The 13,156-nt window shown below is 38.1% G+C and overlaps 1 long non-coding RNA gene across 1 annotated transcript; it reads right to left on the reverse strand.

Moving 5' to 3' along the window:
- Positions 1-11,843: 11,843 nt before the first annotated feature.
- On the reverse strand, positions 11,844-12,510 carry LOC140583105 (uncharacterized). The gene is made up of 3 exons (XR_011985896.1): positions 12,424-12,510; positions 12,028-12,144; positions 11,844-11,893 (listed from the first exon to the last, which is right to left on the reverse strand). It is a non-coding gene; the product is annotated as an uncharacterized lncRNA (long non-coding RNA).
- Between the last annotated feature and the right edge of the window lie 646 nt (positions 12,511-13,156).

Here is a 13,156-nt window from a genome sequence, read left to right on the forward strand (position 1 = left end):
CATCTTCAGCATTAGTTAATATTAAACTTTCAAAGTGCAAGTGGTTAAAACTCAAAATGTATAAATTATGCTAAGACCTTTTTATCATGGATGCTAGTGTTAGCATCAGGTTCAAATAGGTATATGGTTTGGGTTAACGTGATGATTGTTCAGTCACCGTGACCAGAATCATGGAATGCGGTTAATCAAAGTTATTTTTTAACTCATTACTTCTTCTGTGATTAATTAATCGAAATGAACGTGTTATTTGATACAATATTATCCCATTGCCACATGTTAGAAAATGAATACATTTACTGGAATTGAAAGAAATATACTGAATATAGCTCAGATTTGATTGACTATAATTACCATTTTGTCTTAGCTATTTCTTTGAAAGTGTTTAAACTTTATTGTATTTTTTATTGTACTTTGTTTATTGTATTTCCACTAATTATTTTTATTTATTTTTTATAATAAAATAAGCCGGTTCTCTAATTTTGTGCACTTTATTTAAGAAAAATACATTTTGTGTTACTTGTGTTTTATAATAAAGTATTTATTTACTTATTAACTTTACCAAAATTCTGTCCAGGTGTCATAAATCTTGTGGTATCACACACCACTACTCGGAGAGGAAAACGGTCAGGGGAAGAATACGGTCACACGCACCCTGCCAGGATCTGCACCGGAGCCGAGCGCCCTCCGTTGGATTCCAGATAAGAAAAGAAAAGACACAAAACTGACGGAAAGGGGTTTGGAAATGATTATACAGAGACGGAACCAGGCTTAGCCTTAGAGAGGAGATAGTTTATTGTTATATTACTGATTAGGTAAATGGTTACAGGTCAAAATAAATAAGATAAGGAAATAATTTTTTGGGTGGACTTGTTTTACCAATCTTCGTCCTCCCCGAGCCTAGAAAGAAGGGTTACATATTGTAAAGCTCTTATATTAGAAAGATCTCGGTGTGTATGTTGATGCTTCCATGTCCCACTCTCGCCACTGTGGGGAAGCAATAAAAAAGGCCAATAGAATGTTGGGTTATATCTCTAGGTGTGTGGAGTTTAAGTCAAGGGAGGTGATGTTACATTTATATAATTCCTTGGTTGAGATAGCTTAAAGCATAAGGTAGGATAGGAATGGGTAAGGTAAGATAGAATAGCATAAGGTAGGTTAGGAATGGGTAAGGTAGAATAGCATAGGGTAGGATAGGAATGGCTAAGGAATGATAGATTCGGATAAGATTGGAAAGGAATGGGTAAGGTAGAATAGCAAAAGGTAGGATAGGAATTGCAAAGATAAGATAGAATAGGATAAGGTAGGAAAGGAATGGCTAAGATAGGAACGGCTATGAATGGCTAAGGTAAGATAGAATCGCATAAGGTAGGATAGGAATGGCTAAGGTAAGATAGAATATCATAAGGTAGGATAGGAATGGCTAAGGTAAGATAGAATAGGATTACGTATAGGATAGGAATGGCTAAGATATGAACGGCTAAGATAAGAAAATAGCATAAGGTAGGATAGGAATGGCTAAGGTAAGATAGAATATGATGAGGTAGGATGGGAATGGGTAAGGCAAGATAGAATATGATGAGGTAGGATTGGAATGGGTGAGGTAAGATAGAATAGCATAAGGTAGGATAGGAATGGCTAAGGTAATATAGAATAGGATTAGGTAGGCTAGGAATGGGTAAGGTACAATAGCATAAGCTAGGCTAGGAATGGCTAAGATCAGTTACAATAGGATGAGGTAATATAGAATAGGATTAGGTAGGCTAGGAATGGGTAAGGTAGAATAGCAAAAGGTAGGATAGGAATGGGTAAGAAATGATAGATTAGGATAAGGTAGGATAGGAATGGGTAAGGTAGAATAGCATAAGGTAGGATAGGAATGGCTAAGGTAAGAGAATAGGATTAGGTAGTATAGGAATGGGTAAGGTAGAATACCATAAGGTAGGCTAGGAATGGCTAAGATAAGTTACAATAGGATGAGGTAGGATAGGAACGGATAAGATTGAATAGTATAAGGTAGGATAGTGTCGCCTATGGCTTACTCACTGGGGGCTTTTGGTGGGGATGCTGTAAAGCGCTTTAAGACGATGTAATGTTGTGAGAATGCACTATACAAAAATAAATTTGTTATTTGTTGTTGTTGAATGGGTAAGGTAAGATAGAATAGCATAAGGTAGGATAGGAATGGCTAAGATAAGATATAATAAAATAAGGTAGGATCGTAATGGCTAAGATAACTTAGAATAGCATAAGGTAGGATAGAAAACGGGTAAGATTAGAGAATAGCATACGGTAGGATAGGAATGGCTAAGGTAAGATAGAATAGGATGAGGAAGGATAGGAATGGCTAAGGTAAGATAGAATAGGATGAGGAAGGATAGGAATGGCTAAGGTAAGATAGAATAGGATTACGTAGGATAGGAATGGCTAAGATATGAACGGCTAAGATAAGAAAGTAGCATAAGGTAGGATAGGAATGGCTAAGGTAAGATAGAATAGGATGAGGTAGGATGGGAATGGGTGAGGTAAGATATAATAGCATAAGGTAGGATAGGAATGGGTGAGGTAAGATATAATAGCATAAGGTAGGATAGGAATGGATGAGGTAAGATATAATAGCATAAGGTAGGATAGGAATGGGTGAGGTAAGATATAATAGCATAAGGTAGGATAGGAATGGATGAGGTAAGATATAATAGCATAAGGTAGGATAGGAATGGATGAGGTAAGATATAATAGCATAAGGTAGGATAGGAATGGGTGAGGTAAGATATAATAGCATAAGGTAGGATAGGAATGGGTGAGGTAAGATAGAATATGATAAGGTAGGATTGGAATGGGTGAGGTAAGATATAATAGCATAAGGTAGGATAGGAATGGGTGAGGCAAGATAGAATATGATAAGGTAGGATTGGAATGGGTCAGGTAAGATTGAATAGTATAAGGTAGGATAGTGTCGCCTATGGCTTACTCACTGGGGGCTTTTGGTGGGGATGCTGTAAAGCGCTTTAAGACGATGTAATGTTGTGAGAATGCACTATACAAAAATAAATTTGTTATTTGTTGTTGTTGAATGGGTTAGGTAAGATAATATAGCATAAGGTAGGATAGGAATGGGTAAGGTGGAATAGCATAAGGTAGGATAGGAATGGCTAAGATAAGATATAATAAAATAAGGTAGGATCGTAATGACTAAGATAACTTAGAATAGCATAAGGTAGAATAGAAAACGGGTAAGATTAGAGAATAGCATACGGTAGGATAGGAATGGCTAAAGTAAGATAGAATAGGATGAGGAAGGATAGGAATGGCTAAGGTAAGATAGAATAGGATGAGGTAGGATGGGAATGGGTGAGGTAAGAAAGAATAGGATAAGGTAGGATAGGAATGGGTGAGGTAAGGTAGAATAGCGTAAGGTAGGATAGGAATGGGTAAGATATGAACGGCTAAGATTAGAAATAGCATAAGGTGGGATAGGAATGGCTAAGGTAAGATAGAAAAGGATGAGGTAGGATGGGAATGGGTAAGGCAAGATAGAATATGATGAGGTAGGATTGGAATGGGTGAGGTAAGATAGAATTGGATAAGGTAGGATAGGAATGGGTAAGGTAAGATAGAATAGCATAAGGTAGGATAGGAATGGGTGAGGTAAGATAGAATTGGATAAGGTAGGATAGGAATGGGTAAGGTAAGGTAGAATAGCGTAAGGTAGGATAGGAATGGGTAAGGTAAGATAGAATATCATAAGGTAGGATAGGAATGGCTAAGGTAAGATAGAATAGGATGAGGAAGGATAGGAATGGCTAAGGTAAGATAGAATAGGATTGCGTAGGATAGGAATGGCTAAGGTAAGATAGAATAGGATGAGGAAGGATAGGAATGGCTAAGGTAAGATAGAATAGGATTACGTAGGATAGGAATGGCTAAGGTAAGATAGAATAGGATGAGGAAGGATAGGAATGGCTAAGGTAAGATAGAATAGGATTACGTAGGATAGGAATGGCTAAGATATGAACGGCTAAGATAAGAAAGTAGCATAAGGTAGGATTGGAATGGCTAAGGTAAGATAGAATAGGATGAGGTAGGATGGGAATGGGTAAGGTTAGATAGAATAGGATGAGGTAGGATGGGAATGGGTAAGGCAAGATAGAATATGATGAGGTAGGATTGGAATGGGTAAGGTAAGATAGAATAGCATAAGGTAGGATAGGAATGGGTGAGGTAAGATAGAATAGTATAAGGTAGGATAGGAATGGGTAAGATATGAACGGCTAAGATAAGAAATAGCATAAGGTAGGATAGGAATGGCTAAGGTAAGATAGAAAAGGATGAGGTAGGATGGGAATGGGTAAGGCAAGATAGAATATGATAAGGTAGGATAGGAATGGGTAAGGTAAGATAGAATAGGATGAGGTAGGATGGGAATGGGTAAGGCAAGATAGAATATGATGAGGTAGGATTGGAATGGGTAAGGTAAGATAGAATTGCATAAGGTAGGATAGGAATGGGTGAGGTAAGATAGAATAGCATAAGGTAGGATAGGAATGGGTAAGATATGAATGGCTAAGAAGAAATAGCATAAGGTAGGATAGGAATTGCTAAGGTAAGATAGAAAATGATGAGGTAGGATGGGAATGGGTAAGGCAAGATAGAATAGGATGAGGTAGGATGGGAATGGGTGAGGTAAGATAGAATAGGATGAGGTAGGATGGGAATGGGTAAGGCAAGATAGAATATGATGAGGTAGGATTGGAATGGGTGAGGTAAGATAGAATAGGATGAGGTAGGATAGGAATGGGTAAGGTAAGATAGAATAGGATTACGTAGGATAGGAATGGGTGAGGTAAGATAGAATAGGATGAGGTAGGATGGGAATGGGTGAGGTAAGATAGAATAGGATGAGGTAGGATGGGAATGGGTAAGGCAAGATAGAATATGATGAGGTAGGATTGGAATGGGTGAGGTAAGATAGAATAGGATAAGGTAGGATAGGAATGGGTAAGGTAAGATAGAATAGCATAAGGTAGGATAGGAATGGGTGAGGTAAGATAGAATAGCATAAGGTAGGATAGGAATGGCTAAGGTAAGATAGAAAAGGATGAGGTAGGATGGGAATGGCTAAGGTAAGATAGAAAAGGATGAGGTAGGATGGGAATGGGTAAGGCAAGATAGAATATGATAAGATAGGATTGGAATGGGGCAGGTAAGATAGAATAGGATAAGGTAGGATAGGAATGGGTAAGGTAAGATAGAATAGGAGAAGATAGGATAAGAATGGGTAAGGTAAGATAGAATAGCATAAGGTAGGATAGGAATGGGCAAGGTAAGATAGAATAGCCTAAGGTAGGATAGGAATGGCTAAGGTAATATAGAATAGGATTAGGTAGGCTAGGAATGGGTAAGGTACAATAGCATAAGCTAGGCTAGGAATGGCTAAGATCAGTTACAATAGGATGAGGTAATATAGAATAGGATTAGGTAGGCTAGGAATGGGTAAGGTACAATAGCATAAGCTAGGCTAGAAATGGCTAAGATCAGTTACAATAGGATGAGGTAATATAGAATAGGATTAGGTAGGCTAGGAATGGGTAAGGTAGAATAGCATAGGGTAGGATAGGAATGGCTAAGGAATGATAGATTCGGGTAAGGTAGAATAGCATAAGGTAGGATAGGAATGGCTAAGGTAAGAGAATAGGATTAGGTAGTATAGGAATGGGTAAGGTAGAATACCATAAGGTAGGCTAGGAATGGCTAAGATAAGTTACAATAGGATGAGGTAGGATAGGAACGGATAAGATTGAATAGTATAAGGTAGGATAGTGTCGCCTATGGCTTACTCACTGGGGGCTTTTGGTGGGGATGCTGTAAAGCGCTTTAAGACGATGTAATGTTGTGAGAATGCACTATACAAAAATAAATTTGTTATTTGTTGTTGTTGAATGGGTAAGGTAAGATAGAATAGCATAAGGTAGGATAGGAATGGCTAAGGTAAGATAGAATAGGATGAGGTAGGATGGGAATGGGTAAGATATGAACGGCTAAGATAAGAAATAGCATAAGGTAGGATTGGAATGGGTCAGGTAAGATAGAATAGCACAAGGTAGGATAGGAATGGGTAAGGTAAGATAGAATAGCACAAGGTAGGATAGGAATGGGTAAGGTAAGATAGAATTGCACAAGGTAGGATAGGAATGGCTAAGGTAATATAGAATAGGATTAGGTAGGCTAGGAATGGGTAAGGTACAATAGCATAAGCTAGGCTAGGAATTAGGGCTGGGCGATATCATACCGGTATTATATCACGCATGCGCAGTAATCACTAGGGCTTCAGATGACAGGCGCAACATTTGGCCGTGCGCCAGCTTTTCTGTGCTATACGGACATTTATTTACGCCCACAATTTAAGCAGCTTAGTATGGCTAAATTATTAATGATTAATGATTATTATAATTTGTATCAGAGCATGTGAGCGCAGTGGAGGCTGTTGGCTCCGCCCGCTTCTCCGCTCTAATTCGCACTAAGCCGCTCTGCTCAACACCGCTCCTCACTCCACTAAAATTTCTTCCCGCTTCAGTCAAATCGCTCCACGCTCGCTCCAATTTAAGAGGGACAAATAATCTGCATGCCTAACAAATGTCACCTTAAACCGAAGCCTTATATCATAAAGAAATATGAGCAACGGCAACATTGCCACTCAGAAAATATTTATTTTTAAGCAACATATAGGCAACAACGGACAGGTTTGGCAATTGCATTCCACACAAAAATAGGCTTAAAAATTAAGGAATCAGTGGGCTTAATAGCCTAAAGAATATACAGGCTAAGCATCCACGTTTTAAATTCCTCAATTTTTTTCTGTTGATGCTGCTGCTGCGTCTCTATAAAATAAAATTTCACTGACAGCGTTACGTGAAATTTAAAAAATCCTATTAGACCTACTTTGAATGACAAAACGAATTTATTTGACCAATAGTCCTGATGTATATTTGCATAGCATGACAGGGTACTGGCTTTGTTTAAACTTTTAACCATGATGGTGTTGAATAGGGCAACAGTATAAATTCCCCAGCCACGGTACGAAATCATTTCTGCCACAGCAGTAGATTCTCATAGGATTTTGTTGTTTGGCAACAAAAGATGGTTTTGTAAAGATTGCAGTTAGTGGGAAAATCTTTAATGCTTGTTTTGATGCAGGCTATGAAGTTTGTTGTTCTCTGCAGCTTCTGGACTTGTACTGATGTACATTTGGTGAAAATGTTTTTCACCGTTAACAGGTTTTGTCTAGCACACCTGCTGCCAGACTTTCGACTGTTATTTTACAGTAGATTTTTTTCAGTGTGTGGTAGCCTCATTGCTTTTAGATCACAAGAGAAGAACAAATGAAATCAATTTGCTCATTTAATATTTAAATGCCATTGTTGGCATTAATTAACTTAATGGATTACTCTACCATCAACAAACTAGAAACTACAATTATTTCTTTAGATGCAGAAAAGGCTTTCGACAGGGTAAATTGGAAATTTCTTATAGCAGCACTAAATAAATTTGGGTTTGGATCATCTTTTATTACCTGGATTAAAATTCTATATAGCTCTCCTAATGCATCAGTCAGGACAAACGACCAAACTTCACCAAGCTTTCTTCTCCAGAGGGGTACTAGACAAGGCTGCCCACTCTCCCCCTCTCTCTTCGCTATTTTTATTGAACCTCTAGCAGCCATGATAAGACAAAATAGAGATATTACAGGTATTCAAATTAAAAATGAGCTTCATAAGATAAGTCTTTATGCAGATGATGTATTAATTTTCCTTCCAAACTCTCAATCCTCCCTATCTCACACAATTTCAGTCATAGAAAGATTTTCATCAATCTCTGAGTATTCCATTAACTGGTCAAAATCCACAGTCCTGCCTATAAACTGCGATTTTCAAAATGCGCCAACTACTACATTACAATCAGGAAATATCAAATATTTAGGTATAAATATTTCCCCCAGGCTGTCAGACCTGCAAAAATTAAACTTTACTCCACTACTTAAAACAATAGAAGACGATCTTATACGGTGGAAAACCCTGCCCATATCACTCATGGGGAGGGTGGCCTCTATTAAAATGATGGTTCTACCCAAAATTAACTATTTGTTCTCAATGATCCCCTGTAAACCCTCTTCTGCCTGGTTCAATTCATTAAATTCACACATTTCCAAATTTCTATGGCGGGATAAGCCACCAAGAATTAGTATAAAAACCTTACAAAAGACTAAACAATGCGGAGGTTTAGATTTGCCAAATTTTTACTACTACTTTCTTGCCAATAGATTACAATATGTTTTGAAATGGATTAATCCAAGCCCGCTAGACAGACTATGGCTAAATGTAGAACAGGAGTTCTGTGATAATTTAGATATCTCCGATTTGCCATTTATCAGCTCTAGCATCAAACACCATAAATGTTTCCTAAGTATTAATATTAGAACATCTCTGACAGCCTGGTGGGACTTTCTTAAATTAAACAAATCCTCGCTAACCCCATGCCAACGAACGCCCATCTGGAACAATCCAGACATCCTACTGAACAAGAAAGTGTTAAATTTCACTGTATGGAGGGATAAAGGCATACGGTATCTAGAGCATATTATCCAAAATGGACAATTTATTCCATTTGAAGAACTTGTTTCACAGTACAATATTCAGAGAAGCAAGTTTCTAGAGTACCACCAACTTAAATATATATTGCGGGTTAAATACGGACATGATGAATTAAATCTACAATTACCTACAAAGGTAACCCAACTACTGAGAATCCATGCTCCTAAAACAATGTCAAAAATATACAGATCATTGTCAGATTTAAACGACTCAATATCTCTCCCAACCTCAAAATGGGAAATTGATTTATCAATTAGTATAGACCAGAGCATCTGGACACAAATATGTTTAAATACTTTAAGAATGACCAAAAAACCCAATCTGCAACTCATACAATATAAGACTCTCCATAGAACACACTACACAGGACAAAGGATGTTCAAGATGGGCCTCATAGAATCCGACACCTGCCCTTACTGCACAAATAATGCACCAGACAGCTATATGCACGCTATGTGGGAATGCACCAGATGACTATATGCACGCTATGTGGGAATGCACCAGATGACTATATGCACGCTATGTGGGAATGCACAGCTGTTCACCTATTTTGGCAGAGGGTATGCGAAGACTTATCTACGTATTTAGGGTATAATATTCCGGCTTCCCCGAGATTATGCTTGCTAGGCGATGTAAGTAATATGGATCTGGAGGGTAGTGCAACACAAATGGTTCTCACCGCCTTGTGCATCGCCAAGAAAACTATTCTTGTGAATTGGAAATCAAAAAACAATTTGAGTATTACAGTTTTTCTCGATTGCTTAAACACACTTCTTGAAACTATGCCTCGTATTCTCAAAACAGTAAACACAAATCCATAACGTCTCACCCAATTTCCCAAACATCGTATTTTCAGGTCAAGATGAAGCTCTACACTCAAAACCATTCACTGTTTCTGAAAAAACAAACTTTGCCCACAGACATCACACACAAGGCCTCAAAACACACACACTACAACATAGTCTTACATATTGGTGCAATAAATTAAAAACAATATTGCCAAAACTGGCAAGTTATGTTGCTTGTGGTTCTTCCCCTCAAAAATCTTTTCACATGATGAACACAAAAGACGCAATGTATATACAGTGACACATTTTTATTCATGTACTATACAGTACAACACACACCAAAAACATTATTCCACCTCAGCATCCTGTCTTTGGTCTGGATCAGGCCAGAGAATCTCATCCACATCACAGGCTATATTGGCCCTAGCCAGGCAGCGGGGGTAAAATCCTCATGGATACCTGATCCACCCCTGGCATGCATCTACTGATATGTCTAGGCAGGCTTCTTCCATGGCCTGGAGGAGGTGAACACGGACATAAGGTTCTGTCGTACACTTTCCACCGCCATGCCGAAAATAACTCCTCTATCGGGTTTAGAAAGGGAGAGTATGCAGGCAGAAAGATGTTAGAAAACCTTGGGTTATTGGTAAACCAGTCATGAACCAGAGCAGCGCGATGGAAGCTGACGTTATCCAGCCTCACTACAACAACGTAGTGAGGCTGCTCTGGCTGTGTTGGTTCCCTGTAGTCCAGCTGGAACATATGTTGTCTTAGACCATCAAGAAAAGCAAGGAGAAGCATAGTGTTATAGGGTCCTAGAATGGCATGGCGGTGGAGTACCCCTCGTTGGCTGATGGCTGCGCACATAGTGACATTCCCTCCACGCTGACTAGGGACATTTACAATAGCCCGATGGCCAATTATGGTCCTCCACCTCCTCCTCCACCTCGTCCTCCCTGATGTCCTGGACCTCCTTCTACTCCTCTTCCTCGACCTCCTCCTTTGCATCTCTTTGGATCCATTGTTTCAAACCTGAATGAGCTGACTTTGGCCCTTTTATCTATCCATCAAAGTTTCTGATTGGTGTGTGATAAATTTTGACTCCTAGTGTTTCCACTTGGTTAATTGTGTGCTAACTGAGCTTAAACTCTGCTGACTTAAGTTAACATTATTGAATGCTAGTGCTTTCTAAATGACCACATGGTGTAAGCACTGAAAAATGTAGGGATTTCTGTGTAGAGTTTTGCAGTAACAGTTCACCAAATTTGACTCATGTGTTAAAGCAGGGGAATAGTGTTTATAGTTCAGGGAAATGGGTGTGCTTTTTGAAAAATAGCATTATGGTTTTGAAATTTTAGTTCAAAAGATTGGTTATAGTGTTTTAGCAATCGAGAAAAACTGTAATGAAGGATGGACCATACTGAACATAACTATCAAACTCACTATTTTCCTTCTAAACTCCTTATCTGAGGTTGCTTTAGAGCAGAGACTGTCAAGTTCCTCTACTGTATCAGCTGCAGAGGGCAGAACATCTTCCAGCTCATCCCGGGTTCCTGGCTGTGATATGAGAAGCCTTTGAAGGAGAGATGTGTGCTGTCTTTGATTTTCAATTATTGTATCCAGTTTCATCAGGACACTTAATCTGAAACCTGTCATAGAATTCAGAGAGTAAATTCCTTATTTACTTTTAAACAACTCTGCTCAACATGGACCTTCAGGCAGGACTTTTCTATTTTTCTGATACCAGTCTTGGGGGAAATTATGAAACAGTGGCAATTTACTGTTAAACAGCTGATTGCAATTGTTCATGTCTTCTTAACCACAAGGCCAACACTAGTATTCAAAATGATCTTACATCAACAACCCCTTCTCTCCCATTAAAATACCTTTTATACCACTCTGGAGACTTCTACAAGTGCCCAAGAGTTTTCCTCTTACGCAAAGCCAATAAAATCCAAAGAAAAGCACAAAAGAGCAAGGTTCTGTTCATCTCACAGGAACAGTTACCTAATCTTAAAGAACAATCAGTGTTGAACTGATAGAGATAAAGTTTTAATATATAAAAAAGACAAAAGGCCGTTAGGTCCATATTGGTCAGTCGTTCCCATGATGGTGGATAAATCTGGGGTGGTTCTTATGGTCCTCATATGAGTCCTTGAGTACACTTTAAGATGGGGCAGATATGGGCCACCCATTTTTGTTCCTGTGTGCCACCCATACGGGCTTGTAATCAGGGGAGAGATGAAGTCACAGTCATGTAACTGGTGTCAATTTAACACTAAGACTTAAATTTAACACTGTAAGAACAATACTGACTGTACTGCCTGCACTCCAAAATTGTGGTGAGTTAGAAAGTAAGAGAACAACCAGTGTTAACTAGTTTACCTAATGTCAACTGACGTTCAACAGCGGAATCTTTACTTCGGTATAGATGTGTTGGGCCAGGAGGAGTGGGTGATCCTATAGAATATGATATACATCATTTAAAAAACAGCAATATACCAACCTTTGGATGAGATTAAGAAGCACAAGATATTTCATATCTTGTGAAACACAGTAACTATAATCATGACAACTGGTACATCTGCAATTACTTTCAGGTAAAGCCTTTTGTCCTGATGAAAATGCTGGTGGTGAGTCTCTGGGTTGAAGGACAGGAAACAGTGTTTGTGTATGGCCTGGGGATGGGCCTCTTGTAGGCTTGTCAGAATCTGGAAGAGGTAAATAAAAGATCCCCCATACCATTTTGAATCTAGAGAGATGGTACTGTTTATATAAGTATGATCTAATATTATACAACCTCAATGATGTAAGAATATATTGCACAGAGTATAGAAATAAAAATAAGCTAGTAAGAATATATATAAATTAAATTAGCCTATAATTTTGTGCAGTGTTCATGCTTGACTTTATGAAACCACACTTTGTGTTTTTACAAATATATTTGTTTTGTAATGCATAATTCATTTAAATAAAATATGATTTCATACCTTTTGAATTATTTGACTTGTGATATGTAAAGGCTGGAGCCTTTGGCAGAGATGACTGCAGTTTTCTTTTTTTCTGCACTGGCTCAATGTTCTCACCTTCATCTGTGATTTCAATATGACATAATGATTTTGGGGCATTGTACTGGCAGCAAATTTGACGTTAAAACAAGTAACATGCAGCATACCATCTGCAGCATTGTAATGATCATCCTGGAATCGAGCAGGGGTCTTGGGTACTCTGGGTTTACCCACAGATTGTTCCTCCTGGGAGTCTAGGTTGGAGGTTTCTTCAGCTCTCTTGCTCATTTTGTATGCCTTGTCGTATGATTCTAAGACGAAGACAGTAAAATTCCAGTAGTTGTTTAGAAGATTTTTTTAAATTGTTAATGTCATGTTTTTCAGTAGTTTAAATTACTAAAAAGGCTCTGCAATGTGCTGGCAAAAGCAGGGATGGGCAGTATTTCTGATACATTTGTTTAAAAATTCTTTGTTAAATACTGTATATAAATTACATGACCATGTTATAAAGCAAGTCAAATACAAATTACAAAATACAATTTTGTATTATACAAAATTGTATTTTGTAATTTGCATTTGACTTGCTTTATAAACATGGTCATGTAATTTTTATCTAAATACTTCAGTAATCTAACATTATATTTCTTCACAACTAACTAATATTGTTGTGCATTTATTACATATGACAATGGTAGCACTGTCACGCATTCCAAAT

The sequence above is a fragment of the Paramormyrops kingsleyae genome, chromosome 25 (genome assembly GCF_048594095.1).
Source record: "Paramormyrops kingsleyae isolate MSU_618 chromosome 25, PKINGS_0.4, whole genome shotgun sequence".
NCBI lineage: Eukaryota > Metazoa > Chordata > Actinopteri > Osteoglossiformes > Mormyridae > Paramormyrops > Paramormyrops kingsleyae.